Source organism: Canis lupus, chromosome 13 (assembly GCF_011100685.1).
Source record: "Canis lupus familiaris isolate Mischka breed German Shepherd chromosome 13, alternate assembly UU_Cfam_GSD_1.0, whole genome shotgun sequence".
NCBI lineage: Eukaryota > Metazoa > Chordata > Mammalia > Carnivora > Canidae > Canis > Canis lupus.
The window spans coordinates 31,935,068-31,949,120 of record NC_049234.1 but is presented as its reverse complement, the minus strand read 5'-3'; the positions used below and the strand labels follow the sequence as shown (position 1 = coordinate 31,949,120).

Here is a 14,053-nt window from a genome sequence, read left to right as displayed (position 1 = left end):
TTGACTGACCATGTCCTTCCCCTGCCTTCTATCTGTCAACTGTGCTCCAAATTTTAAAGTACATTCATACTGCCAGCTGTTTACAGGCCCTGCACATTCTAGTCCCTGCCTATGGCCCAACCCCACTTCTCAATACATTCCTGCTTCCACTTTATACTCCAGACAAGCTAATAGAAGGCGCTTTCACATGTATGGTTCATTCAACAACAATTGAGCGCCTACTGCGTGTGAGGCACTATTCTGAGCACTGGAGATTCGACAGCCTGGAGCGTCTGTTCTATACCATCTTAAGGGAGGTCAGTCACTAAATCCTCACAATAAGTTTGGGAGGTCGGCAGTACTGCGCCTCCTTGAACGTACAAGGAGCTGGGTTTAGAGAGGTGAAGGTATATGTCCGGTAATTCTTAAAAGACAAAGCCTGAGTCCCAGACTCAAGGATCATGCCTATACTACCAGGGTGCACACACCCCCCACAATGGCCTGAGAAATGGGGAGTCTCTCAAAATCAGTAGCTGGAAACTCAAATAAAATGAAAACACTGTTTTTCCATGTTTCTTCTATCCAACCAGAGATCATGAATTCATTGCCCTAATGCATAGAAGAATATGAGACTAACTGACTCCTCATTCTACAAACATTACTGAGAGAACCCACGATCACCCAGGCACCGTGCTGGGCACCAGGGAAGGAATCAAAGACAATGAGTCACATTTCCCGCCTAAAGGAACTTGGATTCTCATGGGAGAAATAACTCCCAACAAATCATTGTCATATAGAGTGCCATAAATGCAAGGTTGGCTGCAAAGAGGAGGGAGGGCTCTCCAGCAGGTGCTGGGGACACACCAGGGGAAGAGAGCAGGAGCCCACTCCAAGCACCCCACATGCCTAGTAAGAGGTCCTGCACCCACATAAATGCCCACAGTCAATGCTGAGGAAACAGACTCCGAGAAGTCAACTGACTCATGTCACAGGTATGTCACCCTTTGCAGCCCAGAATGTCTCTCCTGCTCCCCCAGGCCCAGGTCAGTCCCTCTTCCCTCCCCAAGTCAGTGCCACAGGACCCTGCACTTGTCTTTGCTGCAGCGCTTACCATCTGCAGTATAAATAAATGTCTTTGAATTTGACCGCTTCCCCACTGAGCTGAAACAATTCCTTCAGCAGGAAAAGAGCATGATCCAGCCCTGTGTCTCATCACTTAGCCCCACTGAGGAGCACGATCCTTTCAGGGTAAGAACTGATCACCCTCCAGTCCAGGAGGAAAGGCAGCGGAGAAACACACAGGCTGCCAGTTCTCTCCCAAAGCGTCTCTGAAAATTGAGATTTCCCAAAAGAGTAAAAGTCTGAAGTCTCATTAGCAGAGTTTGCTGCTCCTGTGACATCTCACCGATTGTCCAAGCCCAAACCCTATTTTCTGCTATGACTCCTTTACTGGAAGTGACGTGGCGCTCTAACAAAGACTGGGGAAGAACTGACATGCAGCCTTCTAACTGACTGCTTCCAGAGCTGGGTATCGAGGCTGTCCCCGGTAGCTGTGCGGGGAGGTCACAAGATGCCAGCACTTTACAGAGTTTCTCATAATCATTTTACAGATAGAGAAACTGAGGCTCACAGAGCTTATTATCACCAAGAGTAAAACCCCCTAGTTACCACTGATAAGCAAAACCCTGGCAGGTCAAAGGAAACTGAAAGAAAGTACAATATAGAATACAGGCAATTGACTGTTAAAAGACACATGACTTTTTTCTTGTCCCTGTGGTCTTCTAAGTCCTTGTAGACCAAACAGCTGCAGGGCAGGGAGCTTGGGTTTCCATCTGTTCTGAGCTGATGGTACACTTCATGATGGGCAACGTGTCCACAGACAGTGCTTTCCTCCTATGTGTCTGAGTGCGTGAGAGACGCACAGACACCGAGGTTATAGCTTCCTCACGACAGTACTTCCCCTACGTAAAAACAACAAAACAGTAAAAAGCAATAACGCTCATTAACCAAATCAAAATCTTAGAAGGCAGCTCAGGACATGGGAGACAAGAGCCAGGTGGGGGGCAGGAGACCCGCGCAGCTTCCCTTTTCCCACCAGACCAGGACTTTCCACAGAACCATGAGGTGTCTGGGACACAGAAGGTTAAAGCCACCTTTCTGAAGTCTTGAGAAAGGACTGAGGGCAACCTCATGCTTTTCTGACAAGCAGCTTGCCAACAAACAGAACAACTGCTTACCAACACGCTGACAATTGACTTTTGAATTCGGGGAATTAAAAAAAAAATGTAAGCAATAACTAAAAGTCTGATTTATTTTAGAGTCTTCAGAGACACTCTAAATTGATTTAATTTGCATCTTTATGCTCACGCTTTTGCTATCTGCAATACTCTGGTGCTGCACATTACCTGGATTGCTGTCAGTGTGCATTGACAACAGGCAGCCCTTCCTAATGACACGCTTTTCCCTGAGAATAGGTTCACTCCCTCATAAAATCCATTCGTCACTGCCATAATGAAGTCCCTCTTTCGAATAAATTAGAGCAATAAATTACATAAAGAAAATTGTGAAGAAACAAACCTATTTTGAGACAATGAAAGGAGTATAATTTTGAGGTTTCTCACCCAATCGACTGGTGCTGAGTTCTGCTTTCAGGGAAGACTACACGGAACAGGGGCTACGCTAAACCAGAGCACAGGCCCCACGTGACGCCTGCACATTACGGCTCTGTCTTGAGCTACATCTACATTAAGAAAAAGGTAACCATTTTACAACAGTGAGATAAGCACCCTCGAGACATTTATGAAATTATTTTTCCACTACTTTGCATCTTGTGCATATTATGCTTTTAAAAGACTCACATCTTGCAAATTAGGTCCTCAACACATCGACAAGGCATAAGAAACGGGTATCCAAAAGATCCACATAAGAGGAATGAGTGGTCTGCAACAGAAACAACTAACAATTATCATTAATCCACTCATCCAAAGGGGACAACTCTGTGCCCTCATGTGGATGGCTTCGGAAAACAGAGACAAGGCCTGGTCCCTGCCCCCTGGTAGCTGACAGCAGGGAAGGGCAAGCAGACTAGGTGCTCTAGTTTCTCTAACTGAAGTGTTGTCAGGACACAACCATATACGTTTGTCTCCACACGGTCTCTGGCTGCTTTTTGGCTCCATGGTGAGTCGAGTAGAATGCACAGCCCACAAAATATCCACTCCTGGCCTCCTAAGGAAGTCTGCTGGCCCACAAGGAGCTGCACATGAGGACAAGGGTAATACCCCGCGGACACACACCCACCTCCCACTCTGTCCAGTGAAAGGGCCCAGGGGCAATGATAAACCAGCAGCCCAGATCTCGATGCCGAAAGATCATTCCACACTGTGAGAAACCCTGTGCCTTGGAAGAAATGGCTGGTTTCAGAGCCATGACAGAGTAAGTACAAGATGTGCCTAAAACAAAATGCTGTTAGGAAGTTTAAAAAAAAAAAAAAAAAAAAGACTCAAAAGACATATGGGAGGCCCTGTCAACAAGACCCAGGAGTCAGGATAAAGAGCTCCCCAGTGGCCAAATCTGAGGCAATTTGTCAATTTATATACTGTGACAGTAGAGCATCATCACCAGTTGAATCAAGAACTTACACGGACAGATGACAGCTGGAGGGAGGGGAGAGGGAGGAGGAAGGACAGAACGATGAACACATACCCTCCAGGAGAACGTCAAGCAATCAGTGTAGACGCAGTCAACAAGAAGATCACCATTTTACAGCCAACACAGTAATAATTCAGCTAAGAAACATTAATGGGTGCTAAAGTCCGTGAGGGAGAGTTTATAATGAGGAGCAGAGCACTTACAAGGCCCTTAAGGTAGTAGCCTCCCCACCAAAGTACAAATGACTTGCACGAGGAAGAGTCTCTTGGCAGTGGAGCCACCGGCGGGACTTAACCAAGCACCCAAACTCGACCTCATCGGGAACAGGACAGAGCAACACTGATACGGCGCACCTCCTCCTCCGAGGTCCTGAAGAGGACACACTGTCACCTCTGTGGCACACCTGCCAAAAGGGCACACATGTGACTCCAATATTAAGGAAACAGAGAACCCGAATGGAGGGACCTTCTACCAAAACAACTGGTCCCTGTGGTCACCGAAACAGCACAACATAAAAGGTAGAGGAAGGCAGAGGAGCCCTTCCAGACTGAGCCTCCAAGGCCCCCAAGACCCCCAAGGCCCCCAAGCTGCATGCGCTGCGGGATCCTGAGCTGGAGACTCTAAGAGACAAAGCGGGAGCAAATGGCAAGCTGAGCTCATGGACTGTAGATGGGATAACAGTAGGAAACAACAATTAACTTCCTAAATTTGATCGCTGTTATCTATGACTGCAGTTATGTAAGAAAAGGTCCTTATTCTGAGAAAATACACAGCACGGTGTTTTATGTTCTGAGAGGCCCGGGGGTGACACAGGCACCTTACCCCCCAAAGTGTCAGGAACATACATAAATACAAGAGAGGATAAAGCCAGCGTGGGAAAATACGAACCACTGGTGAGTCCAGACAAATGGGCCTGTGGGGTCGCAGCACTACTCTTTCAACTCTTTTAAAATCGGCTCCAAATACAAGTTTTTAATCCCAGGAATAAGAAACAAAGGTCCTCACAGGGGGAAGGGGAAGGAAAGAGAAGCAGAGAACCACAACGGGATGAGGATACGAGGGGCACGACGGGGGTCAGGGGGTCGGGCATCATCGGGGTGTCAGGAGAGCCTGTGTCCCCACCCAAGTCCTCTTCCCTCCTGTGGGGGCAGGGGGAGTTCTGCGTCCCTCCAAGTCCTCTCCAAGGAGCACCCATAAGCTGGCCACTCTCTGAGCCCCAGAACCTCCCTCACTCCTCCTCCCACCACAGCGCTCACACACTCCAGAATCATCCCCTCTACATGTTTATCTCCCTCCCTGGATCGCAGGTTGCTGGATAAAAAATGTGAAATGAAGATAGTGATGAGGGTGGCAGCAGCCACTAGGCCTGTGCTTACGACACACCCCCCATGACCGACACAGCCAAAGATTCCAACTGGGCTTCATTTTTTAAATTTTTTAAATAACAATTTTACAGTCATGGAAACTGATGCTGAGCAGGGTTCCTGTATCAAGGTCACCACACGGAACGGGAGAGTTGAGATGGGGACTTAAACATGTCTCATTAAAAACCGTCCCTAAGGGGTCCCTGGGTGGCTGACCTGCCTTTGGCTCAGGGTGTGATCCTGGAGTCCCAGGATCAATTCCCGCATCAGGCTCCCTGCCTTGAGCCTGCTTCTCCCTCTGCCTGTGTCTCTGCCTCTCTCTCTCTCTCTCTCTCCTCTCTCTCTCTCTCTCTCTCTGTGTCTCTCATGAATAAATAAATAAAATCTTAAAAAAAAAAAAAAAAAACCCGTCCCTAAGCTCTCCCTTGGACCACACTGTCTGCACCTCATTCCAGCGTTTGTAGTTAGCAGTGGCCTGCAGTTGGGAGGCAAACAAACGGTGAAAGGGGTTTCTCTAAGTACTTTGTCCACGTTTGCTGAGCACTCCCAAACTCAGAGCAAGGAGCGGACGAGGCGCAAGGTAGAAGAAGAAAGCCAGCCCTAAAACAACTGCCAGCAGATAATCTCGCAGGTAGAGAAGAAGGGCTGAGGTAGGAAATTCCAATATAAAAGATGCCATTTGGGCAGCCCAGGTGGCTCAGCGGTTTAGCGCCCGCCTTCAGCCCAGGGCCTGATCCTAGAGACCTGGGATCAAGTCCCACATCGGGTTCCCTGCATGGGGCCTGCTTCTCCCTATGCCTGTGTCTCTGCCTCTCTCTCTCTCTCTCTCTCTCTCTCTCTGTGTCTCTCATGAATAAATAAAATCTTTAAAAAAAATTTGCTTTTAAAAAAATAAATAATAAAAGATGCTATTTTAGGCACGAGATAAGTACAGTGTGAACTCACGTTTGATGGACTATGTCTTATACATTAAAAACATAAAGTAAAACTAACTAGATATAAAGTCATGGCCATTCCCCCCTAACGGCCTCTGAGGCAGGCATCACTGCCTTGGCAGGTAAAGAAACACAGAACACACAGCTACACCGAGCAGTGCAGGGACTTCACCAATCGGAGCTGGATAAATGAATAAAATGAGAGAAACCTCGGTATGCATCCTGGAAGGTGTATGGACTCCATCCCATATCCTGCTCTACTGAAATTACTAAAAAATGCAATCGTGGCTTTATCCAAAATTCCTCCCAGGTTTGGACGTGGTACTGATGGGGCCCCTGGCCCCGGGAGGAAGCAGGAACTCCTGCACCAGCTACAAAGCTCTGGTTACTATCGCTTGCCTCCTCGGACAAATCCAAGATTTTGACTCCTATGCTCCAATGCAAACAACAGGACTAGAATTTTCCCCCACGGAATGAACAAATCTGTGGCCAGCAGCCGTCCATCAGACTATCCTGACACTTACCTTGAGGACAGTTCTCAGTTCAACGCTTTGGGGGTATGTTTTCTTTAGGGACAGTAAGCCCCAGACCATGACCTCGCACACGCCTGCCCACCCTGTTACCTCCACCGGCTTCTCTGCAGTGAGAACAGACCAATGTCACCGGCGGTCGCCAGGCCGGAGGCAGCAAGGGGAGCAAGCGCCTGGCAGCAGCACCGGGCATACCTGAAGCCCTGAGACGGTGCCTGCGGATGGACGTGAGGCCTCTCTGCGGATGCGGGGGAGAGCTACGGACTACACCTGTTAGGATCAGAAATGCCAAAGGCCGCTGCGGTTCCACCAGATGCTAGGCGGGCGGTTTCAGCTCCGGCGACCGAGGGCAACCAGCTGTGCGCAGCGCCACCTCGTGGAGCCAGAGCAGAGCACACGGGCCACCAAGGGACGCGCCGGGCTCCTCCCGGGGCCTGCTCCCCATCTCCCTGCTCTCCATCTCCCTGCAACCCATCTGGGGGGGCTCGGCCCAACAGGGACACCAAACGCGCTGCTCTCACATCCTCAGCTCCTTATCGTAACAAGAAGAACATCAGTGAGTCGCCACCAACACCTTTTCAAGTCCTTAAAATAGCAGCAGGGGCTGATTGGTGAAAAATTATGGAAATGTAGAAAAATTATGGAAATGTACAGCTTACCAATTCAGAGCAAGAGATCTTGTGCTTGTGGAGAGGAGCTGCTGAGCGCCCAGCTATGCTCTGAGAGGTACCTTGAGCCTTGAGCAGCACGGTGACAGTCACTGCCTGGGTCTGACTGCGGAGGCTTCCTACCACTGGGTCTGCCCTTTAAGTATTTCCTGGAATGGAAAACTAAACTCATTCTAATAACAAAAAAAAAAAACCCACCCTGAGAACTGAAGCCAGAGGATTAAAGTTACTGTCCATTTTATGTCTGGAGAGTGATGCCACCACACACGGGTCAGAGGCCATCGTGTACAAAGAGCAGGTGATGTTTACAAAGCATCCGTCAGGTGTTAGACACTGTACTCATCTCATGCCTCAAACAACAGCCCTACAAAGGAGGTATAAATGTTCCCATTTCAAAGATGGGAAACCCAGAATCCCAGAAATGAGTAATTTATCTAGGCTCACACTACAAAGTCTTCGCCTCCCATAATCACATGGCTCCTCCTGTAGCAGCTCTTCCCTTGTGAGGTAACACCATTCCCCATGTCCACGCCACCACCACACCTTCCATGCTGCCACTGGTCACAGAGTTCCTGCCCTCCTTTGGTCGGGCCATTGTCTACACCTCTGCACAGTCCGCCCTACATAGACCACCTGTCCAATACCGAGCAATTAACTTTAAGAGCTGCATGGCAGAGAATTTCTCTCCGAAGTCAAAGATGAAAATCCAGCCAGAGTGAAAGCTTCCACCTCCACCTGGTGCTCACAGGTAAAGCATCTACTGTCTGGGAAGTAGGCAGGTGAGGATTTGAATCCTGGTTTACCATTTAGCTGACCTTAGGCAAATAATTTGTCCTTCACGCCCTCACTTTTTTCACATGTAAAATAAGGTAAAATGATTTACTCTTTTAACCCTGTGAGAAAAATTAAATGCAATAATGCACATAAAGCATCTAACCCAGGAAAAGCTCTTGATAAATGATAACTATCACTATTAGCAAATGCAAGGTGAGGGTATTCAACCCCCCATCCCCATCCCAAGCCCACTACCATCAGAGAGCCAAAACCATTGTCTGTTCGGAATATGTTCTTTTATGTTCTTGGCACTATTTCCCCCCACTTTTTGAGCCTATTTTTAGAAAATGGAGAATTTCTAAACATACAATAAATGGACTAAAAATCCCTGATATCATCCTTTCAACCAACTGCTTCTATGATCAAACACAGTATTTATAAAAAGCTCTTTGCCTCTGAGAGGTTCCTTCAAGACACACAGAGCTTTTGTCTTAGTGACTGTCCACAAAGTCTTCCTATTTTCTCCTTAACCACTGAAATACACATAATTAAAAACACTTTACCTTGAATGCCTACTGAAGACTGAAAAGCTACTGGAGAACATAGGAAAAAAAGTGAACTTGCCTTTTCTGGTAAAACACATTTTAGGGGGACCTCTTTTAAAATTTCATCATCACCAGTGGAAATTCCTAATTGGCTTCTACTATAATAAAACTTTTATTCGGAAACACTGTCGACTTCTGTCCTTTTGTCTGTTTTCTTAAAGTATCCTATCAAAACACCACAGGCTCAATTTAAAATTTCAGCCTATTTAAAGTTGTGCACCTTGACTGGGCAAGTTGCTTTACATTTTTGAGTCTCAGAGGAGTCATTTGAAAAAACAAAAGAGGCAGGCAGGGTATAAAACCACCTACCTTGCAAGATCTTTGTGAGGATTAGAGATAATGCATAGGAAGCACCTGGCACAAAGGGGCCCTCAATTTGGCAGCTTTTATCATAATCATTATCCCCAATGCTCAGGAACACTTCTATTTTTTGGTAAAAAAAAAAACATAAACCATCCTATCTTCACTCAGTAAGAATGATGACAACAAGCAAAAAAAAGGCTCTTGTGATATCAAAGCCTCTGCTGGCATTCATTCAGTCTGCAATCCCAGTTGCTCCTCTGGTTGCACCCACCTCCTTTGGGTGTCTGTCTGCCATCTGAGATTGCAGATTAACTCCTTCGGGTAAGAAGGCTTATTTGCCATAGAACAAGGGCTTCAAATTTCTGGTTTTAATCTGTCAGTAGGAATGTAGGGAAGGAGAGCTAATTGTATTAGAGCATCCTGGCTTAATCAGTTCCTTGGAAGAAGAAAAGTAAATAGACATCTGATTCAAAGCAGACCTGCTAACATCTGTCTCCCGGAGGAGGGCCCCCGCAGTCCTACCACATGTAAAGATCACCGCAGCCTTCTGCTCCAGGTCTCACCCTGCATCTCACTTAGTGCCTCTTACATCTGTGTCATCACTGCCCACGTCAGCTGCCCTACAGCCACAGCACTATCTGAGTCTTCCACCTCTGTGAAAATTACAACACAACACTGAAATGAAGACCAGAGTTGAAGGTGCAAGAGCTACGTGCGGGCCAGAGTTACACGAGGTGCTCAAGACAGAGACATGGAAGCCCAGGCTGCGCCCGCCCAGAAGCTGACACTCTCCCACGGAAGACAGAGGTCCAAAGAATGTAGGGTGAGGACAATCACACCATCAGAGAGGTTCACACTGGCTGCTCTGGGGAAAAATGAGCCATCTAAATCCATTTGGAGGGGATGATGTGGTCACAGGAAATCCCTTACAGCAGAAATTCCAAGGGCAAGGTACAAAAAGGGATGTGATATAACTTGCCTTTCAGTTCCAGCCATTAACTGGCATCCCAGCTGGACCCGATCCCTCTGTGGGCCAGGGTGGTTCGGGAAGGAGCAAAGCTTGCACCTTCCTTCACTGGGACATTTGGCAAGTACGTCACCCTGGGTAAGTCACTTTAGCTACTGGAGTCTCAGTTTCTCCAACTGAAACATTGGGCCGATAACCTCTACATTTCTGGGCTGTGAGAGTATTCAGATTGCAGACAAGACCCAGCACAGAGTAGAACCCAGGCTGGCTGAGTTAAACCATCTGGCCACTCAGCACTTCAAATGGACAGCCTGAAGGATAGTTGAAGACATTCTTAGGAAAGAAGAGGGCACTGATAAACTTGACACTCATTCCCCAATGACCATATATGAGAACACTCACTTCTCAGAAGCAGAGCCTATGTTCTGGCCCCACAACCTCCAGGACCCAGCCCCATCACCTGGCATGGCAGGTTATAAACAAACATGTCACTGATGACCAAATACCAAAACACTGTAACCCACAATCACTGGATCACTTCAAATCATAACACACTGCAGGAAACTCAGAAATGGTTTACCGAAACATGTGAGGCATCCCATCCGCTGTCTTATGAAAAACAAACAAAAACTCTGGAAAACCTAAGAAAACAATTAAAAACTGAAAAGCCACATCCTCCTTTGGATGGAACAGAGAATCACACACTACATCTAAATATAATTCTGCAATTTCCATTCTCATTTGTCTCTCTTACTCTACACGTCTGACAACATTCAAGCAAATCACAAATGTTTTCCAAAAGCAGTCACCAAAAATGAAACTTTAAGCCGTCAGGTTTTGTTGAACAAAGAGACGCAGCACACATGGGGCTAAGTAACGATGCTCCCTTTATACATTTTTACCCCTCACATATATCCTGAGTAATGCTGAGTACTGGTATTAGAAAAACTGATGTAAGATGAAAAATTATTATTTTGAAATACCAACAGAGAACTTTATCAATCTGGGTACAAACAGACCACCTTAATCTTGAACTCTTTGCTCCACTTCCTCTTGCAACCAACCACTAACTATAACTTGGCAGTGAACCAGCCACCAATCCATATATTATATCAGATAATTAAAAATACAGGGTTATGTAATCTTATTTAATGGTTACTTGGCTTGGATTGAAAACCATCCAAAGGCAGTACCAGAGAGCTGGATTAAATTATAATGCATAAGACAATTCTAAAGATGTTTTTAGTAAGAGTCAGCACATCCCCCCCTAGCAAATATAATACAAAACATGGGACGCTACTTTCATCTCCAATTAACCTCCTTGGCAAGAAACGGCAACGTCAATTCACTCTGGGAGAAGGCATGGGAGTGGGAGAAAGGGCTGATACCAAGGCCTACCTTCTTTGATTCAGTTTTAACAGCAAGCAAACATTAATCATTACATTTGGTGGAGAAACAAAAGTACTTAGTATTTGGAAGGCTGGGGGGGGGGGGGGGTTAGCCTGAGAAAATAAAAAGTCAGCAACTAACGCCCGTTGTGAAACACAAGCCTGGAAAAAGTATAAAAGCTGACCTGTATTAGCACAGGAGCATATATCTTGACGTCATCCCAGCTCAAGTTCTTACTTAAAGATTACTAGAAACAAAATAATTCAGCTAGGGGGTTGATCAATGTTTACAACTACTGAATTTAAAAAAAAAAAAAAAACGGCAACACCTCATTTATAAACTGTTTCATTATCATAATGTGTTGATTACAAAAGTAATAAACTGGTCACAGGAGGGCTTTAATTCAAAAGTGCCTCTTGGCCGGAGCATTAAAATCCTGCAGGATAAATCTGCTACCAATGCTTGTTTCTTCAAAAAGACCACTAATCAAGTATAGAAAGAAACTTTTTTAGAAAAATCAAGACAAGTCGACCAGAAACAAGCATATTAATGCTACTGATTTCTGCGGGGTTTTAAATTAGCATGTGCTAAGTGTTTTATTCTATCTTTGCAGGAAGGCTTAAGTAACAAGAACACTGGCCTTAGGAGTTGCAAGACCTGAGTTCCAATTAAATCTCAGTTGCCCAGTAGCTGAGTAGCTGGGTTCCTCAGCTGCCTCCCCAGAAAAATGGAGACATCGTGTCGATCTGATAAGAGTGCAAGTGTTAGACAGGAACTGGGCATCATGTACCGTAAGGAGCCTCGGAAACTTGCACACACTCCACGAAAACATAAGGTATTGCATTCACCGCGGACCATCACCACTGTACAAGTTAGTGCCGGAACGCTAATGCATTGAAGTTCAGAATAAACTCTGAAAAAAAAAGAGTTTCTTTGCAAGGCAAAGAGTCAAAACTGTAGCTAAATAAGACTAAAAATGCTTTACTATAGCCAATAACAAGATGGTAATCAGATTCAAAATCAAAGCTTTCTAATTAACCCTTCAAATTCAGACTTGAGACACTTAAAAATGCTCTTGTAATTCTGAAGTTACATAATTGAGCACGATTAGTATTTTAAATGATAGGGCTTTGCATTCTGGATATCAGCTTATAATTTAAGGGCAAAACATTTCAGTCTGAAGTAATCTAAATTAACAGTAAAGAGAGCATCCACCTAGCACCTTTTCCTTCTTTCATAGAACTGTTCAATGTGAAAAATGCATTTCTTACCCAAATCACATTTTTTATGGAAAAGTAAGGTAATCAGATTTAACATCTAAAAAAAAAAATACTAAATGGCAACATTGTCCAATATCTGTTCTAAGTAACTAGAGGCCATTAATGCTAGGAGAAACATAGAAACCAAAGGAATGTTTAACGTGTTAGCAACACAGTACTATGGCAATATGGCACAGAGGAAAAAAAAAAATTCTAAGTTTCAAAATAAGATAACTCATCACACTTTTAAGCTGTTTCCTTAACTGAATACAACATAACTTTGTCAGCTTCTTTATTAAAAAACAACGCACTTGATTCCACAATCTAGAATACTGCTAATGCCACTGATCTCACACAACGTACAAAGAAATTTCTTTCACAGAAATGACAGCCCAGCAGGCAACAAAAGATATATGTAAATCATGAAGAGCAAGGAGTACAAACCTAACTGCAGAACTGTTCAGAAGAGCATGGGAACAAAGCTCAAAATTCTTTTTCTCTGATTTAAGAATGTAAGCCCATTACTTTTTCACAAGCCCACTTTATTAAAGAAATTAAAAAAAAAAAAAAAGCCTGCAATTGAAATGGGAAAGCTCTGTAAACAGATTTCTGCTCAACCATTCAAACAGCATGCACGCTTCAAATTCTTGGAGACACCGAGCCTCTCCGCTACCACCATCAGCGGACAACACACCCTACTCCGAAGAACTGGCTGGAACAGCCGAATGCTGGAGGCTGCTGTTTTAAAAAATAGATATCTATATACAGATAGAATATGTCTGCCTCATCTTTCACTTCCAACAATAAAAGAGCCAGAGCCAGCATTGAGATCAGCAGAGCCGATTTAACTCGGGAACCACAAACTGTCACTGCACTGAGTGATTCAGGCAAAAGGTAACAGATCTGACCAGATAATGTTTCTGCCATCACCCAGAGAGGGGAAACACACACACACACACACACACACACACACACACACACACACACAAAACAGACCAGTGGCCCCCAAACCCATCTTGATCCGAAACACGGATTAACGGATACAGAAGGAAGTGAGGACTGCTCCTGGGAAGGGAGGCTTGATTTACCATCCATCCCAGATTACTCAGGAGGCTGGAGGAAGAGAACGAGCCAGGAAATCCTGTCCCGGGCAGGCACGCCTCCATAGGTCCCTGGATCCCCGGCGCCCCGTACTTTGCAGGACTGTTCACACCCTGAACCGGCGGGGGCAGCGCTGAAATGGCACAGGCAGCAAAGACTCCTTGCCCGGTCTTCCCGATCCCTAAGCGGCCAGCCCCCAGGGAGGGCGACCCCCCTCCCCCGGAGCCTCCCAAAGAGAAGCCAAGCAAGCCAAGAAGGGGGCAACTGCGTGGGCCTCTTCTCTCCCACCAACCCCTCCGAGGGCCAGCTTGCCAGCCTCGGCAGGAGCTGCCCGGCCCCGGGGAGGGCGGACCACCTGCCAGGGTGGCTCCAGCCTCGGCGTGGGGGGAGGAGGAGGAGGAGGAGGAGGAGGAGGAGGAGGAGAGCAGAGGAGCCGGGCTCGGCCACGCGGACCGCGGGGTCCCTCTACTCCGAGATGCCCTGACCCCAAACCTCCCCCACAAGGTCCTCAAACTTCACCAACAATCCAAG

The 14,053-nt window shown here is 46.2% G+C and overlaps 1 protein-coding gene across 18 annotated transcripts in view; it reads right to left on the bottom strand.

Moving 5' to 3' along the window:
- KHDRBS3 (KH RNA binding domain containing, signal transduction associated 3) overlaps positions 1 to 14,053 on the bottom strand; it is a 185,597-nt gene that overhangs the window by 170,904 nt on the left and 640 nt on the right. Inside the window, exon 1 of one of the 18 annotated variants that reach the window (XR_005368762.1) lies at positions 13,510 to 13,638. The exons of 16 other annotated variants lie outside the window; for them this stretch is intronic. The gene's annotated coding sequence lies outside the window, so the exon portion shown is untranslated. Of the gene's footprint in view, positions 1 to 7,115; positions 7,140 to 13,509; positions 13,639 to 14,053 lie in introns of those variants that run through there. One more of the 18 variants, XR_005368763.1, reaches the window with a different exon arrangement.